General features: G+C 38.7%; 1 protein-coding gene across 8 annotated transcripts in view; it reads left to right on the forward strand.

Annotated features, from left to right (window-relative positions):
• RASGRP3 (RAS guanyl releasing protein 3) overlaps window positions 1-25,817 on the forward strand; it is a 110,354-nt gene that overhangs the window by 35,866 nt on the left and 48,671 nt on the right. For 2 of the 8 annotated variants that reach the window (XM_043468305.1, XM_043468307.1), the window contains exon 2: window positions 4,645-4,743. The exons of 4 other annotated variants lie outside the window; for them this stretch is intronic. The gene's annotated coding sequence lies outside the window, so the exon portion shown is untranslated. Of the gene's footprint in view, window positions 1-4,644; window positions 4,744-5,372; window positions 5,425-22,004; window positions 22,072-25,817 lie in introns of those variants that run through there. 2 more of the 8 variants (XM_043468311.1, XM_043468309.1) reach the window with 2 other exon arrangements.

Raw genomic sequence — 25,817 nt, forward strand, 5'->3', positions numbered from 1 at the left:
AACGATCACAGTAGTGTATGTACCTCTGGAGTCTGGTGTTATGTGGATTCCCTGTGTTTGCATCTTCTTTGAGTGGCTCTGCTGTATTGAGAAGGCAAACTCCTGCATTTTTATGGAAATCTTCCAGAATTAGACACTTTTCTTGCACTTTGCCACAATCCTATGAAGGGGGGCGGGCACCATCACCACTGATTACAGTGAGGAAACCAAGAATGAGAGAAAGTGAGTGACTTGTCCATGGTCACAGCACCAGTAAGTGACCACGCTCAACTAAGTCCCCAGTCTTCTGACTGAATAATATCCATTGTTCTTTATGATCATAGGACTATAGTTTGTGTTTTATTCTCATGGGTGGAAGGTAAATGGATGACTGCTTCCCGATGTGCCATTTAACACATGTCAATGATGATGTTTCCAAAGCCTTTGGATATTTGGCTTCGGCAACAGGGTCAGCTTAGTTACAGACACAATAGTGTTTGTTTTGGTCATATTTTTTAAAGGAACTTGGTGGTCATTTTCCTACCCTGCAGACCCAATGTGGTTAAGGTGGAGTTGTACCAACTATGGCATGATGTAATATTCAGCTTTTAGAAGGGCTCCTGTTATTTTTTGAGATTAAAAAGCATAGTCTGATGTCCGCTAGGCACTCCCCTTACCCATCAAAACATCAGCTTTCTTGGAAGTTCTACCTGGTTATATAATACCTTTATTCTCGTGAGAAAAAGATGTACTCTGACCACCAGGCACAGTGTCCCTGTGATCATTTCCCTCTGCCCACAACTGAGAGAGTCTTAGCTTGTTAGACTCACTGAGAATCCTTACTATTAGTTAATTTTCTGTGATAGCAATCCAGTTCATTGTATAATCGGTATGTTTGCAAGGTCCTAAAAATGACAGTGTATGGTGTGTGATGACTTTACAGCATAGCTCTGCATTTTGATGACTTGAGCTTAGAGGCAGAGAATGGGGAAAACAAGTGAACAGCTTTTTGACAATAACAGCTATTATGTCATTTCTTTCCATAGTAGCTTTTCAAAATTATGGGTGTGAAAAATAGCCTTCCTCAAATTAAAACATCCTGAAAAACATTTAATTCATAACTGATTCAAGGCTATTTTTCCTTGGTAACTATGGTGTAATACTCAGAATTTTCTGCACCTTTTAAGAGGAGCAAAGGGGAAATTTTGTTTTAAAGAAAAGAAAAAGATGAAAAAGTTGATTTAAAGGCTTACATTCTTGGGTTACAGTCTGTGGACTCTGAAGTAATATATTGATATTAATAAACCTTATATATATATATATATATAAACCTTAATGCTCCTATTGTAAGTGGTGAACTTAAAATATTCAACTCAATGTATAAATGATGTATGTAGCTGCAGTTATTCCCAACATATTTTATGTTTCTACGTGATCAAATTGGTCATTTTATTTTCTGAAGACTTCTCTATGTGCCAACTGCTGCCCTATGTTTGCTGCGCTTAGTGTTGGTTTGGGTGAACCTATCATTACCTCACAAAATGTTCCAAGACCCTTGCTTAGATCATTAGTCCGTTGGTTTTCTTTAGTATCATAAGTATACTCAGAGTTTCGTCTTTGAATGTGTTCCATGTATAAACTTTATTTTTTTTAATTGAAGAATAATCGCTTTACAGAATTTTGTATAATTTTTCACGTACAATCTTTGATCGAGCACTAGTAAGGGGAAAGATAACATGGAAAAAATTAAGTTCACAGTTACATTACAAAATTTCATTTTAATCACCACTTTACTGATGCTTAATTGCTGCCAAAGTCACAGACAAATAACTGCATTTGAATGTGTCTAAGTGACTTTAATTGGTTCTCTTCCCCCCCTCTTGAGGTATTTGTGGTAGAGACTTTAGCTGTTGATGAGCAGGCTAAAAGGAAGGAGAAGAACTCAGGCAAAGGGTCCATCAATCGGCCATGGGATCAGACTCCATATTTTTTAAAATAAAAAAGAAAAAGGGACTGTTTAGTTATACCTCTGATTTGCTTTGAGAAAGTAGTATTTTTACTTTCATCCAGCAATTCAAAATGGGCTGCACCAAGATTCTGTGGATTCTTTTACTTAACTTCACTTTCAGCAGATTCCATTTAAAGGATTCCTTTTTAGGAACTGGTGTACCGTAAAACTGTCCTGGTTTTTTAGAACTCTTTAGACCTAGGATCAAGGAGCTAGGGAAAATGAATGTTATTTTCCAGCTACACTCTAAAAACTTGCCTGTGACTTGGAAGAATGAATGTTCTCAAATCTCGAGTTACTGTAGATTTCTGAAGCTCACAGACTACACAACAGTTTAAAGCAGCTTTAAAATAGAAGAACTGAGTATAATTTCCTTTTTTGGCTCTGGAAAACTCATACCATGAGTTCAATTTGACTAAACTTTGGATTCTGCCTCACTTACAGTTCTGCTTTTTAGAAGTAGAGAGAATTTGATTTATGCATTGAACCACTGTGATTCAAAATCCTGTGAGCCGACAGAATATTTTAGAGATCATTATTTTCTTATGTCAAGGATAGGGCTCAATGTGAATGGTGCTGCTCGAGATTTCTCTGTAGTCTCTTTCCAGTCACGTCACTCTGATTCTAAGATGAATCTGTCTCTTCCTATTTTCCTCTGTAGTAGGCATTTAAACTGAGTCTGCTGCTGCAAGAAGAAAGACCCTGGTGTTTATTTTCACAACACCCAGAGGTAGATAGTACTGCTGACACTTACAGAAGAGAAAACTAAATTTCAGGGAGGTTGAGGACCTTGTGCAAGGTCACAAGGCGGTGAGTAGTAAAGCTGGAGGTCCCGGTCTTCGTAGAAGCAAAGTGCATGCCTTTTTCTAATCTATCATACTGTCTGTATCACTATGTTTATGTTAAAAACTGATGCTCACTGTGGAAAAGGCATCTGTTCTGGAGGGTCCAGATTCTGCAGTTTTGGTCGTGCCCAATGCATAACTATTTCCATTAGAAGCATGCTGCAGGACAAAGAAACATCCTAGCAATCTGAATTCAAGACTGCGTTCTGCAGTCTCATCCTGTTTCCATTGTTGAGGTGTTTCCTCAGCTGTGGTGCTGTGTGCCTTGGGCAGGGTGCCCCTGCAGAGCGAAGCCTCTGGTAACACTCAAAAAATCATTGTATAATCTCAGATGATGACAGGTATAAAATAGATCATGACCATAGGACCTAGCTAATTAACCAGCAGTGAGAGTCTGCTTTACATGGTATTTGGCTTTTACAAGAAATGACATAATATTGGCACCAAGACGGGCATTTATATTCACTCTATAAATTGTTTCTTGGGGCCATGATTACAAACGAGAGAAGGGCCAAGCAGAACTTGAAGCAGAGCCTGTGGAACACATAATATCTCGCTCTATTGTAATTCTCTAAGCTTTAGAAGAAATACTACCTTCAAATTCTCTTTGGAGGCTGAAAGAACTTTGATAGACGTAAGCCACTGACGGAGTTATTGTGTAAGAATTGAGTTGCTATCTTTTTAGCTACAAGGATGACCGAGAAATGTGTCATGCATAAAATCCTGCAACTATTTGGAATATTCTTGCACATCAAGCTTGTGGAAGAGAGGCTAAGACATTTGAAAGATTGTGTAGAGTTGTCATCCTCACATTTGGAAATTTTATTCAACTAGAAGTTATCAAAACATGACTAAGTAAATTCTAGTTTATGGGACCTCTTATGTGAAAGTCAGAATCCACATTTGGGTAACAAAAGTAAAAGAAAAATCAAAGTATGTTTTCCTATGATTCATTCGGGAAGTATTTTTACACATAAGCTTTGCACTGCATATTGCACAAACATAAATAATTTACCCTACGTTATATTACCACCTAGTAAAGCAGACTGATATTTTTAAAGATTTATTACACCAAACATCTTACAACACACAAATATTTGTTCTAGAAAAGAGGTTTTCACAGAGTTCAATAGAAATCTTGGAAAAGGAGATGACTATATAAGATTAAGTCATGGAAGTTTCCTTAGGGTTGATGACTTTTGAAGAGGATATAAAAGGATAAGTAGTCATTGTTCAAAAAGGAAAAAAAAAACCTTTTTGAAAGACTCCTTTTAGGAGTTATATTTCCAATTTTTCAGTTATATTTCCAATTTCCAGTTAATTTCCAATTTTTCCAGGAATAACATGTAACTTGGTAGAGCTGAATCATAGGGTATGTGTTGGAGGAGGAACTGGATTCAAGGCTCAAAGATAAGGTAGTTCCAGATGGTCAAGGGTAATGTTTGCCCTTCTGAAGCATTTAGATAGTTTTGAGGGAAATTTAAAGTTAAAAGGTATTTGTGTTATAGAAAATTTCCAACATACACAAAAGTAGGTAAAATTATATGGTGAACCTCCATGTGTTCATTATTTGACTTTAACAATTTTCAATGGCCAATCTTGTTTGATATATATCCCTACTCATGTTCACTCCTTCTCAGTTTTGAAGCAAATACCAGACATCTCATCATTTTACCTGTAAATATTTTAGTTTATATTTATAATAGATAAGTTCTCTTTTGAAAAATCCACAGTATCATTAATACATCTAAACTAATTGATAAGATTGAAGCTTGTCAATAAAGGAGCGATACAAATATGTTTGCATTTTAGAAAGAAAATTGGAGAGGCAATGAGGAAGACAGGTTAAAGAGAAGAAAAAGGCCAAAGACCAATAGAAGACTCCAGAGATAAGTGTGAATTAAACTAATGGTGAGGATGGAAGAATTTTCAGAATGTTTAAAAAGTAAAGTTGATAGTTCCTGAGAGCAATTGGATATGGGGGTGAAGGAGGGGAGGGAATTGAGAAAGAAAAAATTTTTTTTGGCCACACAGCATCCTGGTTCCCAGACCAGGAATCATATCTTAACCACCTGACTGCCAGGAAAATCCCTGAGAAAATGTGAACTTGTGTTAAACTTGTGTGAACCTGGAGATTTTAAACTTAGTGCAAGAGACTCCGGAGACAATGGATTGATCCCTAGGTCAGGAAGATCCCCTGGAGGAGGAAATGGCAATCCACTCCAGTACTCTTGCTGAGAAAATCCCATGGCAGGCTACAGTCCATGGGGTCGCAAAGAGTCAGATATGACGGAGCACATGCACACACACGATTGGCATATGAGAGATGTGAGAGTTGGTCCATAGAAAAGGCTGAGTGCCAAAGAATTGATAACTTCAAATTGTAGTGCTGGATATAGTTCCTAAAGGAAATCAACCCTGAATATTCACTGGAAGGACTGTCACTGAAGCGCCAATACTTTAGCCAACTGATGCAAAGAGCCAAGTCATTGGAAAAGCCCCTGATGCTGGGATAGATTGAAAGCAAAAGAAGAGGGTGGCAGAGGATGAGATGATTTGATTGCATCACCAACTCAATGGACATGAGTTTGAGTAAACTCCGGGAGATAGTGGAGGACAGAGAAACCTGGCATGCTACAGTTCATGAGGCCACAAAGCAAAGAACATGACTTACTGACTAAATAACAATGATCAGCATATGAATATGCCAATAACTGATACAGTTTAGGCATTCCATGAAAAGCAGTTTAGACTGATTCTTCATTCACCAGAGACTATTGGAAACAAGTACAAAAATGTTTTCCTATTACTCTAAAACAAAGCTTTGAGACTTAGAATATTTGGAGTAATTTTGATTGTTTCACCTTAAGACAGTCATTAGCAAAAATTAGAAAACAAGAGAATAGCATCTAAAATGCTCCAGGGGAGAAAGGATTCACTCAGATAGACTGATAACTGACACTTCTTCAGTGTATCTATGATTAATAGTTATAAAATCATAAAGGCTAATGTATGTGACTTATTCACCAAATCCCCAAACACTAAAAGTTTGAAAGATGTCAACTTAAAATAATGGAAGTACCCAAAAAACAAAAGTTTAGGACCAGACAACTTCACAGGTGAATTCTACCAAACATTTAGAGAGGAGTTAACATCTATCCCTCTCAAACCTTTCCAAAAAATTGCTGAGGAAATGATATTTCAAACCCATTCTATGAGGCCAGCATCACTGTGATACAAAAACCAGACAAAACTATCACAAAAAGAGAAAATTAGAGGCAAATGTAACAGATGATCACAGGTGCAAAAATCCTTAGCAAAATATTCAACAAACAAGTGGGATTATCACAGGGATGCACAGGTTTTCAATATCTGTGAATCAATCAATATGATATACCACATTAACAAACTGAAGAATGAAAGGCATATGATCATCTCAATAGATGCAGAAAACGCTTTTGGCAAAAGTCAACATTCATTTGTGATAGAAACTCTCTGGAAAGTGGGCATAGGAGAAACACACCTCAAGGAAGGCCATCTAAACAAACATATGCAACACACCCATGGCTAACATCATACTCAACATTGGAAAGCTAAAAGCATTTCCTCTAAGGTCAGGAACAAGACAAGGATGTCCACTCTAACCACTTTTATTCAACATAGTGTTGGAAATCTTAGACATATATAGCATTCAGACAAGAAAAAGAAATGAGGAATCCAAATTGGATAGGAAAAAGTAAAACTGTCACTGTTTGCAGATGACATGATATCATACGTATAAAATTTAAAGATGGCACCAGAAAGCTACTAGAGCTCATCAATGAATTTGGTTAAGTTGCAGAATACAAAATTAATATACAGAAATCTATTGCATTTCTATACAATAAGCACAAGCTATCAGAAAGTGAAATAAATTAAAGAAACAATTCCATTTACCATCACATCAAAATAATAAAATACCTAGGAAAAAACCTACCTAAGGAGATAAAAGACCTGTGTTTGGAAAACTCTAAGACACCAATGAAGGAAATTGAAGATGACACAAACAGATGGAAAGATGTACAGTGTTCCTGAATTAGAGTCATGGATATTATTAAAATGACCATATTACCTATGGCAATATACAGATTCAGTTCAATCCCTATCAAAATACCAATGGCATTTTTTATAGAACTAGAACAAATAATATAAAAATTTGTATGGAAACACAAAAGACTGTTAGTGGAAATGTAAATTGGTACAGACACTGTGTAAAGCAGTATGGAAATTTCTGAACAAATTAAAAATAGAACGACATATGATCCAGTAATTCTACTCCTGGGTATATATCCAAAGAAAAGCGAAAACACTAAATCAAAGAGATAAATGCACCTCAATATTCATAGCAGCTTTATTTACAATCACCAAGAAGATATGGAAGCAACCTAAGTTTCCATCAACAGATGAAGGATAGAGAAAATGTGGTGTGTGTGTGTGTGTGTGTGTGTGTGTGTGTGTACATATATATATATATACACACATACATATATATAAATGGAATATTACTCAGCCTTAAGGAGGAAAAAATTTTGCAGCAACACAGATGGACTTGGAGGGCCTTATGCTAAGTGCAATAAGTCAGACAGATAAAGACAAATACTGCTTGATATCACTTATGTGTGGAGTCTAAAAATTACAACAAACTAGTGAATATAAAAAAAAGGAGCAGACACAGAGATATAGAAAACAACCTAGTTGTTACCAATGGGGAGAGGGAAAAGGGGAGGGACAATACAGGGACACAGGATTAAGAGGTACAAACAATCATGTATAAAATAAGCTATAGGGATATGTTGTACAACATGGGGAATGTAGCCAATATTTTTAAAAACTATCAATGGAGTATAACCTTTAAAATTATGAATTACTACATTGTACATTTGTAACATAATATTATACATTAATATCATATGATATATCAATATAATATTATCTCTTTTTTACTTCAATTAAAAACTTAGTTGACTGTAAAAAACACAAAATAAAGTATAAAATAATGGAGAGAATTTTTCACACTTTATAATGACAATGTTCAGACAAAAAATGTTGAAAGACAGGTATAGTGAACATCTGTGTGAGTGTGTTAGTCGCTCAGTCGTGTCCAACTCTTTGCAACCCCATGGACTGTAGCCCGCCAGGCTCCTCTGTCCATGGAATTCTCAAGGCAAGAATACTTGAGTGGGTTACCATTCCCTTCTCCAGGGGATCTTCCCCTGCCAATTCAGTTTTACCATTAATAATTTCCTAAGTCTGCTTTTTCACATATCTACTCAAGTATTCATTCCTCTATTCATCCATTGGTCCATCTTTCCTTTTCAGTATAATTGTAGACAGCAGTTCACTCCACTCCTCATCACTTTATCATACATATCACTAACGGGAGTTCAGTGTTCGTTTATGCAGAATTGTATTTTACACAAGAGATATTAAACTTATACACTTGTTTTGCCAGAAGGAAAGGCTGTGATTCAAGAAGGATTAACAAAATTCATGGCTGATTGTTCTTGGGTTATTTATAAAAATGAAAACTCTTTGAGAACCTCTTGATCCTCAAAAGTTGCTGCCATATGGAGCAGACACACCCTCCCACAAAACAGCCTTTGAGGAACTGTCAAGTATCAAGTTGGCAAGAACACCTGCCTCTTAGTAAATGTTAACTGGATTTGAATGAGAAAAAAAAAAAAAAGACCCCCAGAAGCATAAGCTATTTTCCAGTAACTGACAGAGCTGGTAGGAGGAAAAAAAAAATCCCTTCTAATAGTTTCACATTGAGCATCACTCTCTTCCTGAAACAACTCTGCAGAGTAACAAGGCAACAGAGTAGATGATTTATAAGTAAAAAAACTGTAATATAAGCAGTGCATTCTATGTAGAGTCAGTCTGAGATTAGTCAAGGGGAATCAGCATTGGGACAATGGGAAAGGAAGCAAACTGTTCTCACAAAACAGAATTCTTTATTCATGTATTGAAAAAAAAGTCTTTGTTCATAGATGTTTATTCTCTGATATCCTCCAAAAAGAATTAAAAGTTTATGATAAGCAGCAAAAATAAAATGAAACTGAAAACGATTAACATAGGAATAAAACAAAGGCCAAAATAATGCCAGTCTAATACTCTTAATGAAACGCCGCTGTATCAACACCAGGGCAAAAATGAGATACAAAATGACTAGCCCTTCAGAATAAGGTTCAGGAAAAGCCAAGCTGAGTGGGTCACAACACAAGCTGACAGTTAGTGACGTGTCAGCTTGTCTTTCTACTTGTGTGTTGTTGGTTTCCCTCGGTAAACAGTACACTCCACTCGTCAAAGATCTGGTCCGTTTCATTCACTACTGGATGCCCAGGCCCTGGCATAATGTCTGGAAGGCAGAGGTGTGTACTCAGTTGATATTTGTTAAGGCAATCAAGAACTCAGAATTTGGATATTGAACCTAAACAAACATTCTTTTTTCCTGACAAGAATCAGATCCTTGTGCAGTTAGAACCATACTTTTAATTAGATTAAAAGACAACATTTAAACATCAGTGGAGGGAGGAGGGGAGAAAAAAACCTGAAAATATTTAATAAATGTGTGTTGATTAATGGGTAGATTAGCATTTACTTAATTTATTTGTATTCTCATTTAGTTACTATACAGAAATAGCACTATTAACTCTATTTTTACAGAGTTATTTTATAAGGCAAAGTTAGGTTATTGCCCTTTAATCTCCTTTGAAGAAAGACATTAAACATGTACACAGCCCCATTTAAGATGGTGCAGAGGTTACATGTACTATCAATTTCTTTAGCCTGAGGACTGCACTCCACTAATGTCTGAACTCTTGTGGTTTGTGAGCCAACAAAATGTGATCGGTCTAAATTGTTGTACGCCCCATTTGAAAGGACACCGTTTGACAGTGTTTTTGTGAAGTGGCTAGAATTATACCGTAGTGTATGCAGCCTTGGCACCCTCTCCTCTGCTGCCCCGTGGGGCGTGTCCTATGAAGCAGGTGGACCCCCAGCACAGAGCCCACCCCCACGCCCCTGGCTGATGGCATCTGACCAGGGTACTGAAGGGTAACAGAAGTGAATGAAGTGGTGAAGGAAGCAACTTCACAGAGGGGAGTAGTGATAGTATTTCTAAACCTTGATGGGGCCATAGATGCCTCTGCAAGAAGAAAACTGTGTTTTTAAATTGGATCCTAAGTCTAAGGTTGCTCATGGACTCTTAGGAGAATGTGAAAATTTCTATTAATATACCTCAAAGTTTTGTGACTTTAAAAAGCTGGTGGTGAGAATCAAGGAATGATTTTGTGTTTCCTCTCCTTTTGCATTGGACAACTTAATCTGTTTTAAAATATAAAAAAATAAAAATGGCATCAGATGGTGGATCCTCAGAGAATATTGATTTTCCTGTGTCTTCTGAAATCCTCTGGGCAACCAGCCTCTGTGTGTTTGAGCAGTGGTTCTTAAACTTTTATTGATCAAAAGCCCCTTTAAAAGCTCATGGACACAAACACAAAATTCTACATAGGATGCCAGAAGTCTTTATATATCTCTGATTCTTGGTTGACAGCCAAGAATGGACTGAATGTGTGTTCACCCCAAATTCATATGTTAAAGCTCTAACTCTCATTGCAAGTATATTTGGTGACAGAGCCTAGAAGAAGGTAATTAAGGTTGAATGAGGTAATAAGCATGGGGGCCTAATCCAATAGGGCTCTGCCCTTTTAAGAAAAAGGTCCTCTGTCTACCATGTGAGGACACAGCAGAAGGCTGCAAGTCAGGAAGGGAGTCTCACCAGGAATTGGACTGGCAGCATCTTGATCTTGGATTTCCTAGCTTCTAGAACTATGAGAAATTTCCTTTTTTTTCCCTTTGGTCATACCACACAGCTTGTAGGATCTTAGTTCCCCAGCCAAAGGTTGAACCGGTGCCCCTGGCAGTGGAAGCATGGAGTCTTAACTGCTGAATTACCAGGGAATTCCTAGAACTATGAGACCTTTCTGTTCAAGCCACCTTGTCTGTGATATCTGTCATAGCAGTACTAGCAAACTAAGCCAAGTCTCTATGGTAGAAGCTGGTTTTCCCCGCAAAATGTCTACAGTCAGTGATCCATGAAGGAGTGGGCTGGGAGAGGGGGACTCCCGAGCGAGCTCACTTTCTGTGTGTGCAAGAGCCACGCTGTGGGGTGTATGGCAGAAGCCTGGATGCACAGGAACAAGATCAGCTGGCAGCACCGTGCCTGGCTCTCTTTCTGCCCTGGGCTTCATGCGTCCACGCTACAGAACAAAGTCCGAAGGCCATGCAGAAGAATGACGAGCTCGTGCCGCATGTGGGCCATTTCTGTAGGTTCTCCTTCATTTCACTGGGCGTGCTGTCCATCTTGGCCCAGCGGCCTCCTTGAATTTCTTTCAAACATTTCATGAGGCAGGTATCCTCCTGAATACAACAATCCCATTTTGTAAAGTAGATCTTTTCCCCCAGAGTTAAGTTTGGGATCTCCTGAGCCAGGAATAAACTGATGGGAATGTGGGAAGCACTTGCTTCTTAAAAATCCACTTGCCTTGTCATCATCCCTCGTGAAGAATCTGCTGCTGTCTGCTGTGAGTGGAATTTGAGGACAAGGACAATGAGAGCTGCAATTTGTAGACTATTTGGTCCCAAACCTGGAGTCTCAAAGCCTGTAGTGGTGTTGAAGGAGTGAGTTTAGACTGGAGGAGTAGAGCAGCTAGAGCTCTTTTCTGGAAGAACTTGAAAAGCCAGGGCCTTCCGTGCTAGTCCCGTGGTTCAGAACCCACCTGCTAAGGCAGGGGACATGGGTTCAATACCTGGTCTGGGAAGATCCCACATGCTGCCGAGCAACTAAGCCTGAGCGCCACAACTCCTGAGCCTGCGCTCCAGAGTTACAAGCTGCTACTGCTGACGCCACTGAAATGAGAAGCCCCCGCACGGCGGTGAAGAGTAATCCCCACTCTCTGCAACTAGAGAAAACCTGCATACAGCAACGAGGACCCAGCACAACTGAAATAAATAACTAACAATTAAAAGAAGAGAGAAGCCAAAGTTTGAGTGACCAAAGGTAACCAAGAAAATACATGGGGTTCCATGTGATAAGAGGAAATGACTGGACAGTGTTCAGGATCAAGGCATCAGAGCCAGAGAGCCAGCTGTTTGTACCAAGAGGAATTTTGAGTTCCAAGACTCCATCTTCTCAATTTCACTTTTACTACCCATCTTTACACCTGATCTCAAAGGTACCCAGAACTACTTCTGATGTCCAGTGACCACCAACTGGGGATTTTAGCTTCGTACCAAAACCCCCACGTCATTTTAGACCCCCGAATACAAAAACTATTTCCACAAAGGGAGATGATTAGGTTGGAATAGTTTTTTGCAAAGTTCGAGTGTCAAATTACCGTGAAATCAGAATGGTGAGCAGAAATTCCACAACTCAACAGCAACATCCATGCTGATTCATTTCTTCATATCGACAGGGCAAAGAGCTGCTTCTTATCAGAAAACTCACACTTTCTTAAGCAGATGCATTAGTTTAAAACAGCCTCTGACACATGCACTTTTTATGTTCCAGGAACCGGACTCACTATGAGTCTGGATGCTATGGAAGCTCTACTATGATGGTGTCTTTTCCTTTGTCTCATTATCTCACTGTTTAAACTTGGGCGAATTATGGTATCTTTTTGACCCTGGGCTTCTCCTTTATAAAGTGAGGTCATTAAACTGATAAATAAGAGGTTCCCTAGAAAAGTGGAAAAAACATGCCTATGTCTTTCCTGCACCACAGTCTATTTCTCTATTAGAACTAGAGAGTTTCTCTGAATAGACAAAAAAACCTCTCTCAGAAGACTTGAATGAGCAAGATGAGGAAATCAGGTGTTTAGAGGTCAATCCTTGCAGCTGTACTGACTGGTAAATAACCCTCGCCTGGTTGCTGGTTTCTCTGTTTAGAATCATAAACAACAGCAAAGAAAGAATACCAGCTCAGCTTGTACCGTCACTAGTTATCCAAGTGATTCATTATCTAAGGACTGGAAATGATCTTGGAAATTATGCACAGGAAATTATCCTGAAAAGTCTACAGTGACGAGTACCTGTGAGTGACTCAGATCTGACAGGGAGGAATAAGCTGTGACTGGTTGTAGTCAACAAATCCAAAGCAACAGAGAGAGGAAGTGGGAGAGAGTGAAACTAGACACTTACTGTAGTGTATGGAATCTGAAAATGCATTTGCCTCTAAGCATGAGTAGATACATAATTTTTGTATAGATAGCCCTGTATACATTCTATTTTCCTGTAATCGTTCCAGAATCTACAAAGTAAAGTGTTGAGAGACATTGGCACCAAGTTCCCATGCTCTTTGGGAATCAATAGTTTGTTGACCAATATTTTGTTGATTATGAGAACTTTTCTGTAAAAGAGAAGCACAGAAATCTGACTGGACTTCCCTGGCATTCCAGTGGTTAAGACTCTGCATTTCCAATGCAGAGGGCACAAGTTTGGTCCCTGGTCAGGGAGCAAAGATCCCGCATGCCTCATGGCATGGCCGAAAACAAAAGAAAGAAATAAAAATACAGAAATCTGAAGAAACTGCAAAAGTTGGAGGTAATCTAGATATTTTAAGCACATTATAAGTGAAAATAAAGAAGATTTTATCAGCCTGACCAGCCTTGACAAATGCTGTGGAAATCCCTAAACTTTTCTTGTTTGGACAAGGATTGTCTTACAATCTGAACCTACTTTTTGAATGAAAATAGGCCAGAAGGCATAGGAGCTGTCTTGTGATTCTTCCTTGTCCAGTCCATGAATAGGAACATTCTAAAGAGTCCTTCTTGGCATCTGTGATGTCAGTGAGCAGCCTGGTGAGCCTGAGATAGGAACTTGCAAAGGCAAATGTGTGCAGGGCCAGGAAGGGACCAGAATGAGTGAAGTGGATGAGGGATAAAAAGAATTATCTCTGTCTGGGACAAGTGGCATTTCACTTTCCTCTTAAATGTCTTAATATAGTGGGATGATAAATGGCTGTGACACTTGGCCTCTGTTTGGGGAGATGGTAGAGGGTAGTGGGGACTTTAGGGAACTCAGAAGTGATTACTCTTCAGCTCCAGCTACATGTTGCCTGGTGGGAATGCAGTCCTAAAACCAGCAGATCTGATTTTTCCATAAGAATCGAGAAAACTGGATTTTTTAAAGTGAAAGTCTGGACTTGTACCTTTTTGCAGCTAATTCAAAATATTTGCAACTTTGTGAGAGCCAATCCTGTGTGAGGAAGTCTAACAAAAATACATCTTCAAGTGTGATCTCTGTAGGAGGTCACTATTTTGCAACCTGCTGATGCTGAGTGAGTAAGAACTTGTTAACGCACACCATCTTCACTTGGGAGGAAAAAAGACTAACACTTGTGGTTTATTATTTACATGTCTTCAAGTAGATTTTTACAGATAATGAGAAAAATGCAAAAGAGAAGGGCATTTGAGGGGCTTCTCTGCTGGCCCAGTGGCTAAGACTCTGCACTCCCAATGCAGGGGGCCTGGGTTCGATCCCTGGTCAGGGAACTAAATCTCACATGCCACAATGAAGATGGAAGATCCCATGTGCTGAACTAAGATCTGGCAGCCAAATAAGTAAATGTAAAAAAAAAAAGGGACATTTGAGAACAATATTTATAATGTATATATGGCCACTATACTTTCATATTTAATTGTCATGGCATCAGAACCGAAGTTATTATAGAAAGGATGATTTTCTGTTAGGACCTGCAGGCACATCTATATGAGATATTGCTGATGTCACGCATGACACTTGTTCAGTCACTTTGATGCTAGTATGATTCTCAGTAAAACAAACAAAAAAAAACCTAAAAAACTTATTGGAAAGACTCAGGTTCTTCCACAAAATATGGAGATTTAGATACATCTAGATGACAAAAGGAATAGTCTTTATAGACAAAAGACAATAGTCTTTATAAATCAGATGTTTGGCACTCTAGACAACACATTATTGAATTAAAAAAATCTTGTTCTTTTCCAAAATCAAAATTAGATATTTGCAAAGAAACTATAATTACTAAAAACAAAGACATTTTTTTTTATAAAATCTGGGCTTCCTCTACATTGTTTTAGATGCATGAAAATATTACATTTTGGATTTTGAGCATTCTTTGAGTTTTCAGTGAGATACTGCTTCAGACATTCCAGTATTGTCCCCCAGTCATTGATGTTTTTATGATGGGTTTTTGCCTTTATTTCCCAAACCAAGTGTTAACTACATTATTATGAAGTGGTAAGTTAATGAGAGATTTAACCATTTTCTTCTGTTATTTTTCTGTTTTAAAAATTCCATAGATAATTTATGTTGCATTTAGTAGGGAGGAAGTATCCTTTTTGCCTAAGTTCTTGTTGAATACCTTCAGGTTTTATGTGATTAATAGTTAAAGAGTGTCTAAGATAAATAAATAAATACATGTCCAGTTTCCTGGACTAGTAATAAGAAGCAAGTGTTGAAAAAAGTCACTGAGCGTGAGATATTGTGGTGAGATAAAGATTAACAAGTGCATAAAACTATGTGAACATGCGGACTTGTGAAATCCCCACAAATTACCACAGAAGCCGATGAGGTTCTCATTCTAATTTTAGCACCCCGCTTGGTTTCACTTACTATTTCAGCTCTTCAACACCCTTCTTGTGACAAGTAGATCCATCAGCAAAACTTTTGGTGGAAATGTTTTTGTGTAATAGCTACTCTCAAGAATTGTTTTTGAGGACATTAGTAATCTAACATTTATTTTCATTCTGCAGAAGAATGAATGCAATGTGAAGACCTGGGTCCCATTCATGACTCTTTGTTACACACAAGATATTGCATTTCTAACTGTGTCTACTAAACTCTCCTGGACTCTCTGGGGGCATGTATATGTCTTTGTGGGGATTCCCAGGTGGTAATAGTGGTGAAAAACCCACCAACCAATTCAGGAGATGTAGGAGTCATGGGTTTGATCCCTGGGTTGGGAAGATCCCCTGGAGGAGGGTATGGCAATCCACTCCAATATTTTCATCTGGAGAATCCCCCTGGACAGAGGAGCTTGGCTGGCTACAGTCCATGATGTCACAAAGAGTCAGACATGACTGAGCATGCATGGATGCATGTGAAGCCTACACAGACATACAGAAAAAGGCTACATTAGATTATTTCACATGGACCGTCAGAGGCTTTTAGTTCTGATCCTGAGAACATGGTATTCTCTCTCCCTCTCTCCATGTTTGTTGAGTGAGTAAATAAACACATAGGTACTTTAACTCCAGTTTTAAGACCTCACCATTCTGTTGGCATTCCTGCTCTTTCCACACCTGTCTGCTTTCTTCAATGTCCCGTTCTCTGCAAACAGTGTTCTTTTCTCTGATCAGTGAAACCTCACTTATGCTTTAAGGCACAGTTTAATTCTGTGAGTCAGAACTTGTTTTTACTTCTCTCATGACTCTTTCATAATGCCCTGTATCATAATTTCTGTCCTGTCTTCCCTCTTTAGACCCTATGGTCTCTGTACCTGATATATACTTGTACCCCTGCCATGGTGTCAATCACACTGCCTGGCACAGAAGTAAGTATTTATGATGCAGATGAGAAAGTGACTGGAAGAAGTATTTGGTGTATTTTTATTCTCTCTAACATAAATCTGTACTACTACAAATTTGGAAGCATGTCTTGAAATTTCATTATGGGCATGCTAATATAAAAGAAGTAAATTCATTCAACAGTCCAAAGAAAAAGCTTGAGACAAAAGTAAGATTAGAGAAGAAAACTGGAGAAGAAACAAATTTGAAGTTTAGAGACCATGTTGGAAGGCTATGATAGCAGAAAAAGGTAACCACATATAAGTTATCGACATACTTCTGTGTTGGGGGCTAGAAAGACGAGAAGACAGGGTCTACTTCTTACCAAATTAGTGGGGAGACAGAACTACTGAGTAACATAAATCATACAAAGCCTGAAGGAAGTCAGTATGTTGGGTGCCATAGTCTGCCTGGAAGAGTTGGGAGGGAAGAGGAGAATTCAAATAGGCCTTTGAAAAGTGAGTTTGTGATTGCATGCAGACATACTTGGGGGAGGAGAGCCATTCTAAGAAAAAACAGTATGTGCAAAGCATGATGTTGTAGTTCAAGCTGCTGTTAAACCATATCATAGACTGCGAGGCTTAAATAACAAACCGCACTCATGAGTTAATTACCTCCCAACAACCCCACCTCCAAATACCATCACTTTGAGGATTCAGGTTTCAATATATGAATTTGCTGGGGGATTCAAACATTCAGTCCCTATCATGTGGGCATTAGGAAAAAGAAGTTCATTTTACAACAACAGGTAAAATGGAGGTGAGGAAAGAAGAGTGAGGGATTAGGTGGACAGTGAGGGCCACTCATGAAAGGCTTCGCATGCCAGGCAAAGACTTGTTATCGAGCAGATAGGGAATAGTGGGAGAATTTTGAATAGGGGAGTTATGTCCTCAGTCTGATAATTCGGAAAGATTGATTTGGCACCAGCAGAAAGAAGAGAGAAACAGGAGATAAGAGTTGATCTAGAAGCCTGACGAGTAAGCATTCCGTGGACCAGGGGAAAGGTAACAACAGCTTGAACCCAGGAGCAGCAGTGGGCAGGAAAACAAGTGGAGGTGTATGAGAAAGTGTCTGGAGGTTCATGATCAGACTTGGATATGGAGGGATGATGAAAGAAGGCACTAGGCGATCTAGGGTGAATCCCAAGTTTCTGGCATGGAATACTGGAAGAAAGGTTGAGCTATAAATCAAGGAAGGAAATACAGGAAATATAGCAGTTTAGGAAAGTGACGAGGATATCTTTTGAAGTAATTAAAAATTAATTGGTATAATTCACATACCATTAGAATCTACCTTTTTTTTTAATTAAAGTAAAATTGTTTTACAATGTTGTGTTAGTTTCTGGTGTATAAGGAAGTAAATCAGCTATGTGTATACATATATCCCCTCCCTCTTGAGACTCCCTTTCAGCCCCCCATCCCACCTCTCTAGGTCATCACAGGGCACCAAGCTGAGCTACCTATGCTAGACAGCAGCTTCCCGCTAGCTGAATCTATTTTCTAGAACCTACCTTTTTAAAGTGCATTTGTAGTATATTCACAAGGAATTTAGTATATTCCAGAACATTTTCATCACCCCCAAACGGAAACCCTGAGTCTTCTCAGTTGCTCCCTCCTCGTCCCTTCCCTCAGCCCCTGGCAACTGCTACTAAGAGTTTACTTTCTGTCTCTACCTGCTAGATTCGCCTATTCTGGACATTTCATATAAGTGGAATTTACAATATATGGCCTTTAAATATTTACAATGGCCTTTATAATTTACAATATACGGCCATATATATACAGTAGATGGCCTTTTTGTCTGGCTTCTTTTACTTAGCATTATATTTAGAAGGTTTATCCTTATAACATGTATCAGTACTTCATTTCTTTCTATGGCTAAGTAATGTTCCATTGTATAGATACACCTCGTTTTGTTTTTCCATTCATCAGTTCATGGACATTTGGGTTGTTTTTACTTTGGCGCTATTGTGAATATTACTTCTATGAATATTTGTGTACAAACTTTTTGTAGACATCCGTTTTCAATTCTCTTGGGTATATACCCAGGAGTGAATTTTCTCGACCATATGGTAACTCTAAGTTTTTGTGGAGCTGCAAAACTGTTTTCCAAAGTGGCTTCTTCGTTTTACATTTCCACTAGCAATATATGATGGTAAGAAATGCAAACTTACCCTGAAGTTAAGTAGAACTCTCCCAGAGTCACTCATTAATAAGGAGCAGAGCCTAGATGTTATCCCAAGCGTGCCTCTCTCCAGAGTCCAATCTGTCCTCCCCAGCCTCTGGGGTCTAATACCTGATGGCCTGAGGTGGAGTTGATGTAATAATAATAGAAATAAAGTGCACAGTAAATGTAATGTGCTTGAATAATCCCCAAACCACCCCTCCCACCACCACATCTGTGGAATAATTGTCTTCCTTGAAACTGGTCCCTCGTCGTGAAAAAGGTTGGGGACTGCTACTATACAGTATATCACATAGCTGGAGTCACTGATGCAGAGGTGGTGATTGAATCTTGTGATTGTGGATGAGTTTACATGGAGAGTTTGAGGCAAAATGGAAAGTCACGGAGACTGCAAACCCCCAGCAGTAGAAGATCCTGCACATCAGACTGGGAAGTGTGACCAGAGGCATAGGAGGCAAATCAGGGGAGAGAAGATGGCAGGAAAATCATTCGAGGGGAGAATTTTAGGGTGAGTGTGGTCAAGAGGTAACACAGGGCAGCTGAGCCTTGACATAACTTGTGACAGAAGGCACTGACTTCTCTACCAGAGTGTTTTCGGAGAGGTGGAGAGGTTGGGAGTGGAGGGAGAATTGATTTTGACTGGCTGAAGAGGGGGTGAAATCAAGCCAGCAAATTCTACTTGGCCGTGGAGGATGGGGAAAGAGGAGAGATGGCCAATGGACAGCTTGTGTTCTTTGAGGCCGGGAAAAACATTTCATGTTTACTTAAACTGCTAACGATTTAGTTCCAATTCATCAGTTCCTCCCTTGTTTTATAACTGTGCCAACCAAATCCTTACTCCCGTTTCTTTGCCTCTTCTAACTCTTTAACAGTGACTTTGTAAAAAGCTATCTTCCTCTCCCTCGCTCTTTCTTTCCCCTCCTTTGTCTCTCTAACTAAATATATCTATCACTTTCATGTTTCCAGAAGCTACACAATTTCTGAAGTTTGATTTGGCATATGGAGCTTCCCTTGTAGCTCAGTCGGTAAAAAATCTGCCTGCAATGCAAGAGACCTGGGTTCGATTCGGATAGGGAACCAGTGTTGTCGACCTCTAAACTTACTTGAGAATTCCAAAAGTTCTTTTAGTGTTTTTGACAGATCCTCACCAATCTCCTTGTCCTCCATGTATAAATCTACGAGTAATCCATTTATAGTATTGTTCTAATGTGGAAATATATTCTAAATTCTGAATAACAACTTTTCAAATATAGCTTAGAACATTTCATAGTTTTAGGACTTCCTTTTTTTCCTGTTGTGTTTAATGCCCTTAAAATCTCTTCAAATGAAGGCTGTTTTTGGTCTGATGGGGAAGGCAGAGTCATGTTATTTCTCTCATGTTAGGGATGATAAAAGTGAACCTTAGAGAAATTAAGCGGGACCAAAGATAGGACTGAAATTTACTGTTCACTCATGTTTTCTCTTGTTGGTATGGACTGCAATCTCTTCTCAGGAGTAAGGTGAAATTAGCTAATGTCTTAGATGGGAGAAAGAGATATCACCAACTCTTGAGATTTGTTTTTCTTTGACAGAAAGAAAGAAACATTTGCTGTAGGAGAAAAATCTGAAATAAAAGAATCATTAAGTGGTGCCTTCTAATTATAGGCTTCAAGCTGTGTATGTTTGATTAAGAATACAGAAATAATATTTAAAAAAGCATTTTGGGGAGGTTACAATAATTTACTTTTAATTTGTTCCAATAAAAAGTGTACCTCCAAATCCTTGATTCAGGAGTAGTTTCAAACTGAGACTTGGAGAGAGTGGGACAAATTAAGAGAATAGCATAGAAACGTACACATTACCATACATAACACAGATAGCAAGTGAGAATTTGCTGTGTAAAACAAGGAGCTCAACCCAGTGTTCTGTGACAACCTAGAGGGATGGGATGGGAGGGAGGTGGGAGGGGGTTCGGGAAGGAGGGGATATATGTATACCTGTGGCTGATTCATACTGATGTGCGGCAGAGGCCAACACTGAAGCAATTGTCTTCTAATAGTTGTATTTTGTTCTATACTTCTTAATATTGTATAATTATAATCTCTGATAATTAAAAAAAATAAAAAATGGAAATAAAGTTTTCATAACACTAAAAAAAAGAATGCTATAAGCATATGAGTTCTGAGCAAGTGCAAAAGATTTTCACTTATATATGTATAGCTGGTTCACTTTACTGTACAGTAGGAACTAACACAACATTGTAAATCAACCATACTCCAATAAAAATTAATTAAAAAATAAATATAAACTAAATGGCAACCTACTCCAGTATTCTTGCCTGTAGAATCCCATGGACAGAGGAGCCTGGCAGGCTTCAGTCCAAGGGATCGCAAGAGTTGGACACAACTTAGCAACTAAACCACCACCACCAAAGTTTTAGAAAAAAATTTCACTTGTATGAGAACATTGTACAGTTCACTTGAAAAGGAGAAATTAATACTACATCTTCAAGTAGGTCTGTATCTCAGTAAACAAAATTAGCATCAAAATGGAGTAAGAAATCTAGTTTTTAAAGCTTATCAGTGTAAGTAATAAAATTAAATAAATAATGATAATGATCAAGCGTTGTACAGTCCCTATCTTTTTGTGGTATATTCATTACTTATACGGAGAAGGCCATGGCACCCCACTCCAGTACTCTTGCCTGGAAAATCCCATGGATGCAGGAGCCCGATAGGCTGCTGTCCATGGGGTCGCTAAGGGTTGGACACAACTGAGCGACTTCCCTTTCACTTTTCACTTTCATGCATTGGAGAAGGAAATGGCAACCCACTCCAGTGTTCTTGCCTGGAGAATCCCAGGGACGGGGAAGCCTGGTGGGCTGCCATCTGTGGGGTTGCACAGAGTCGGACACGACTGAAGTGACTTAGCAGCAGCAGCATTACTTATATGTTTTTTAAATCTTCAAAATTCAACTCATACCTGCCCAGCCCCAGTCATTTTACTTTTAACAGTTCTTATTCCAAATACTGTCTTCTGTGTGTTCTTATTCTTTTTTCACATGATGCTAAGTTTTGATAACAGACTGGTAATATCCATCTCCTGCCCAATTCTAAAATCATGCTCATAATTCTAGCCACTTTGCTATCTGACACCAGTGAATTTTGCTTGTGTTTTCTGTTTTAGTTTGTGACCCATAAACTCAGTACTCTCAGGTGTCTCCTCTTTGAGGAAGACTACCTAAATCTCTTTGGTTAAATTTGGTCCAATTCCTAGGCTCCTATAATGTCTTGGGCATATGTCTCTGATACTGGACTTAACACTGTTTTGTAATAACCAGTTTATAATGGGTCTCCCTTACAGGGATGTGGGTCTTTATGAACATCTCTTTATACCTTCAACCCATAGCACAGTGCTGAACATTTAATAGGTAAGTAGTAATCACTGGCCTTTTTGCTCAATCAAACAAATGCCTTTCTCTGAAAGCATGGAGACAATTTGAAGGCAATATTTCATTGTGTTATCTTCTTGCTGCATTCCTTTGTAACAACTTAGAACTCAGGTTTTGAAATCCTCTCCCAGTCCCTTCAGAGACAGGCAGCTTCCACTCCCAGCTCCAAGTGGTGATAGGTAAGAGAGAGATTTTATCCTCCAGGCTGTGTCTTCTGTTCACATTCTCTTGCTTCTCAGTGGTGGTCTGTGTAATGTCTTCATTCCTTTGGAGCCTCTTTTGTATAGATTCTGTTCCCTGAAATTGTCAATTGAGCCTCAGTGGGAGGACACCAGAGTTTTACTTAACCCATGCCCGTTACTGAGAATGTCCTCCTGCTCATGGTGGGTTCAGAGGCATGAGGATGTTAGTGTTGGCAGCAAGTACTAAATGGAAGTTAATAACTAGCTCAGAGCTCATCCCACAAGGCCTCCTTGCATTTTCTTTTGGTAACAAATAACGAAGTTTTGCTGCTGTTGTTCAGCCGCTAAGTCGTGCCCGACTCTCTGCCACCCCATGGGCTGCAGCACGCCAGGCTCCTCTGTCCTCCACTGTCTCCTGGAGTTTGCTCAAATTCATGTCCACTGAGTCAGTGATGCCATCTAACCATCTCATCCTCTGTCGCCCTCTTCTCCTTTTGCCTTCAATCTTTCCCAGCATCAGGGCATTTTCCCAGAGTCAACTGTTTTTTTTAGCTGCATTTTATTTATTGCTGGATTTCTGTGGTGGGGTCTGGCCTTCCAGAATCCATTGGGTAAAGTGCTCAGCACAGTGACTGGATTGTAGTACTCAAAAAGATGACTTCCTTTTCCTCCTTCTCCTCCATCATCATCATCATACACTCACTCTAAGGTAAATAAGCAATCAAAGGGTAAGGGAATATGACTTTATTTCAAGGCATTTGGAACCAGGTCTTTCCAAAGTACTAATGCCACAGACAGGATTGGTATGAATATATTTTTGGCATCTTCAGGAGAAGAAAGTATTGATCCTTAAAGAAAAAACCCCATTTTCCCAAAGTTTAAAGTGTTAACTTCTGAGCTAAGCATCTCCTATTTCTGGGTCTTATTTGGGGGATATTTACAATTTGAACACTGGGATTGCCATAACCCTTCTGTGTGGGTGAATGTGTCCATCTAGATACTATCTGACTGCAAACGCCTAATATGTGTATATGTTAATACTCTTCCATGTTCATTTACAGCCAAATGCAAGGAAAATACCCCCTTGGTTTGGACTTTAGAGTTCACTGCATTTTAAAAATTTTTATTTTTTAATTGAAGGATAATTGCTTTACAATATTGTGCTGATTTCTGACAGACATCAACATGAATTAGCCATAGGTATACATATACCCCCTCCCACTTACCACCCCATCCCACCCCTCTAGGCGGTCACAGAGCGCTGGTTTGAGTTCTCTTCCACTGCATTTATTGCTAGAACTTCTTCAAGACTTTAACTTCTCATTCAACTCATGTCAGATCGCTGCAAATATGTTAGTTTGGTTGTCAATATTAAATATTGTTAACCAAGAAAAAATAAATAAAATACAGTTTAACCTTTTAACCAATACTTAATTGTTACAAAAAAATGCTATGAGGGCTTGTGAGATGAGCTCTGAGATGGTTATCGACTTCTGTTCAGTGTTTGGTACCAGTGAGTCCCTAAATTGTCAAGCTTGCGGTAATAATGATTGTTATTCATTTTCAGACAATGGTGCCAGTGATAGAATGCTTAGAAGCTAAGCAAAGGGAACAGTAAACATTTGTTCTAGATAATGCCTAAAAATTGATCTAATAGGCAAGCATTAGCAACAGCTAACATTTGTCTGGATAGTGAAAAGAATATAAATTTTGGAGTCAGATGGACTTAGCTCTCAATTTAACTAGTAATATGATATGGACAAATAATTTCACCTCTCTAGGCCTCAATTTCCTCCTCTATGAAATGGTTATAATAATACCTAGCTTTCAGGGTGTTATAAGATTTAACCTAATATAGGTAATTTCCCCAACATTATGTCTATCACATTATATGCCCCAACTTAGTATTTGTATAAGTTATTATTATTTTGCTTTCTAAAATCAAGGACAACATTGATTATTAATGCTCCATTAATTTAGTAAAAGCTCTTTGTAGAAAAAAAATAAACAAGCAAAACAAATAAAAATCTCATTGTGACACTAAATAAACCTGTCTAAGTCAAAAATGAAAAAAATTGCTTTTATATTTGAGAGATTCAATATTATCCATGACTATTGCTTCTGGTCAGTCTTAAGTAGAATTTGGAAATATTGATCCACTGTCTGTAAATGTGGGATACTTTCTTCTATGGGTCATCATTGTGGCCCATTTAAAATGCTTTAACTTTGCCAGTAGCACTAGGCTCATTTTCTAGGTTCATACTATCATACTTTCTAAGTTGCTTTGTGATAGAGTCAACCCTGACATTGCTGGCATTGAGACTTTAACAGAGCACTTGAGGAAAAGTAACTGATTGAAGGAAATAAAGTAGAAAGATAAGTTCCAAGAACTCAGAGTTGACGTTGAAAGAAATGAAAAAGAAAATTAAAAGAAGACCAACACAGAAATAACCAAAGAATGCTAAATCTGAATAGTTAGCAACAGTAATGTGTCTTGTGACATATGACCTTTTAAAAGGTAACAGATAATGAAACCATTGGGGATTGTGCATGGTGGGTCTGAGACACAGAAATCTTGACTGGAAAGGTAGAGAACATGGGAATGAGTGGCTGAGGTTGAAGTTGCCAGATGAAATTTCCTGGAGCAAGTCAAAGTGTGGTAGGTAAATTATTTCTTTATTATAGTTTCCTTTCCAATTGTATCTGTCTCCCTCTTCCCTGTTGTAAGCAAAGCTAGGTGAGACGGGAGCAGGGACCCATGCCCTCATATGGAAACCATCCAGAAAATGCCAACCATGCTTTAGCTCTGAGGTTCATACTTACAGAAACTTATGTGACTAGATGATAACAGTAGAAACCCAGAATTGCCTGCTCCATGCAGAAGAAGATCAATATTTGATCTTCTTGTATTGACATGAGTAAGTAATGTCACCCAAGGAACAAGGAACACTAAACTTCCTCTCAAAACAAACTCCAGAACAAGAGAAAATCAGCCTTTTATTCTTGATGAAAATAATCCAAATACTTCTGGTTTCTTTCTTCTGATCTTACACAGTATCTTTTGTTTATTTTCTCCTCTGGGTAAACTTCAGATCTGCTTCCATCAGACCTTCCAGCGGATGACCTTGTCTCCTTTTTTTAGAGTAAATAGAAGTCACTAGACAGGAAGTTCCTTGACTTCCTGCTATCAAAAGGACAAATATGCCTGTATCTATACCTGTTTTTTCCTCTTCCATGCCTTTACATTGAAAGAGGCAACCTTCTGTTTTATCCAAGGTAAATCCCTCCATCTGGGCACAGTCCATCACTCTTGTCTTCCCAGAGACCTTGTTATATAAGTTCTTTTTCTCCTGCCCCTTAAATTTCCCTTTCTACTGATGCTTAACACTTAAACATGTAACAGATATCCAGAAGCTAACTCAACATTCCCCTTAATATGTCTCAGACACCTCCAACTCAACACGTTCAAAAGTGCATTCATTGTTTGCTGCCCTCTCCATGAACAGAAACTCCTTCCCCCATTCCTTCGTTTCTCAGTCTCAG

Source organism: Cervus canadensis, chromosome 5 (assembly GCF_019320065.1).
Source record: "Cervus canadensis isolate Bull #8, Minnesota chromosome 5, ASM1932006v1, whole genome shotgun sequence".
NCBI classification, from domain to species: Eukaryota; Metazoa; Chordata; class Mammalia; order Artiodactyla; family Cervidae; genus Cervus; species Cervus canadensis.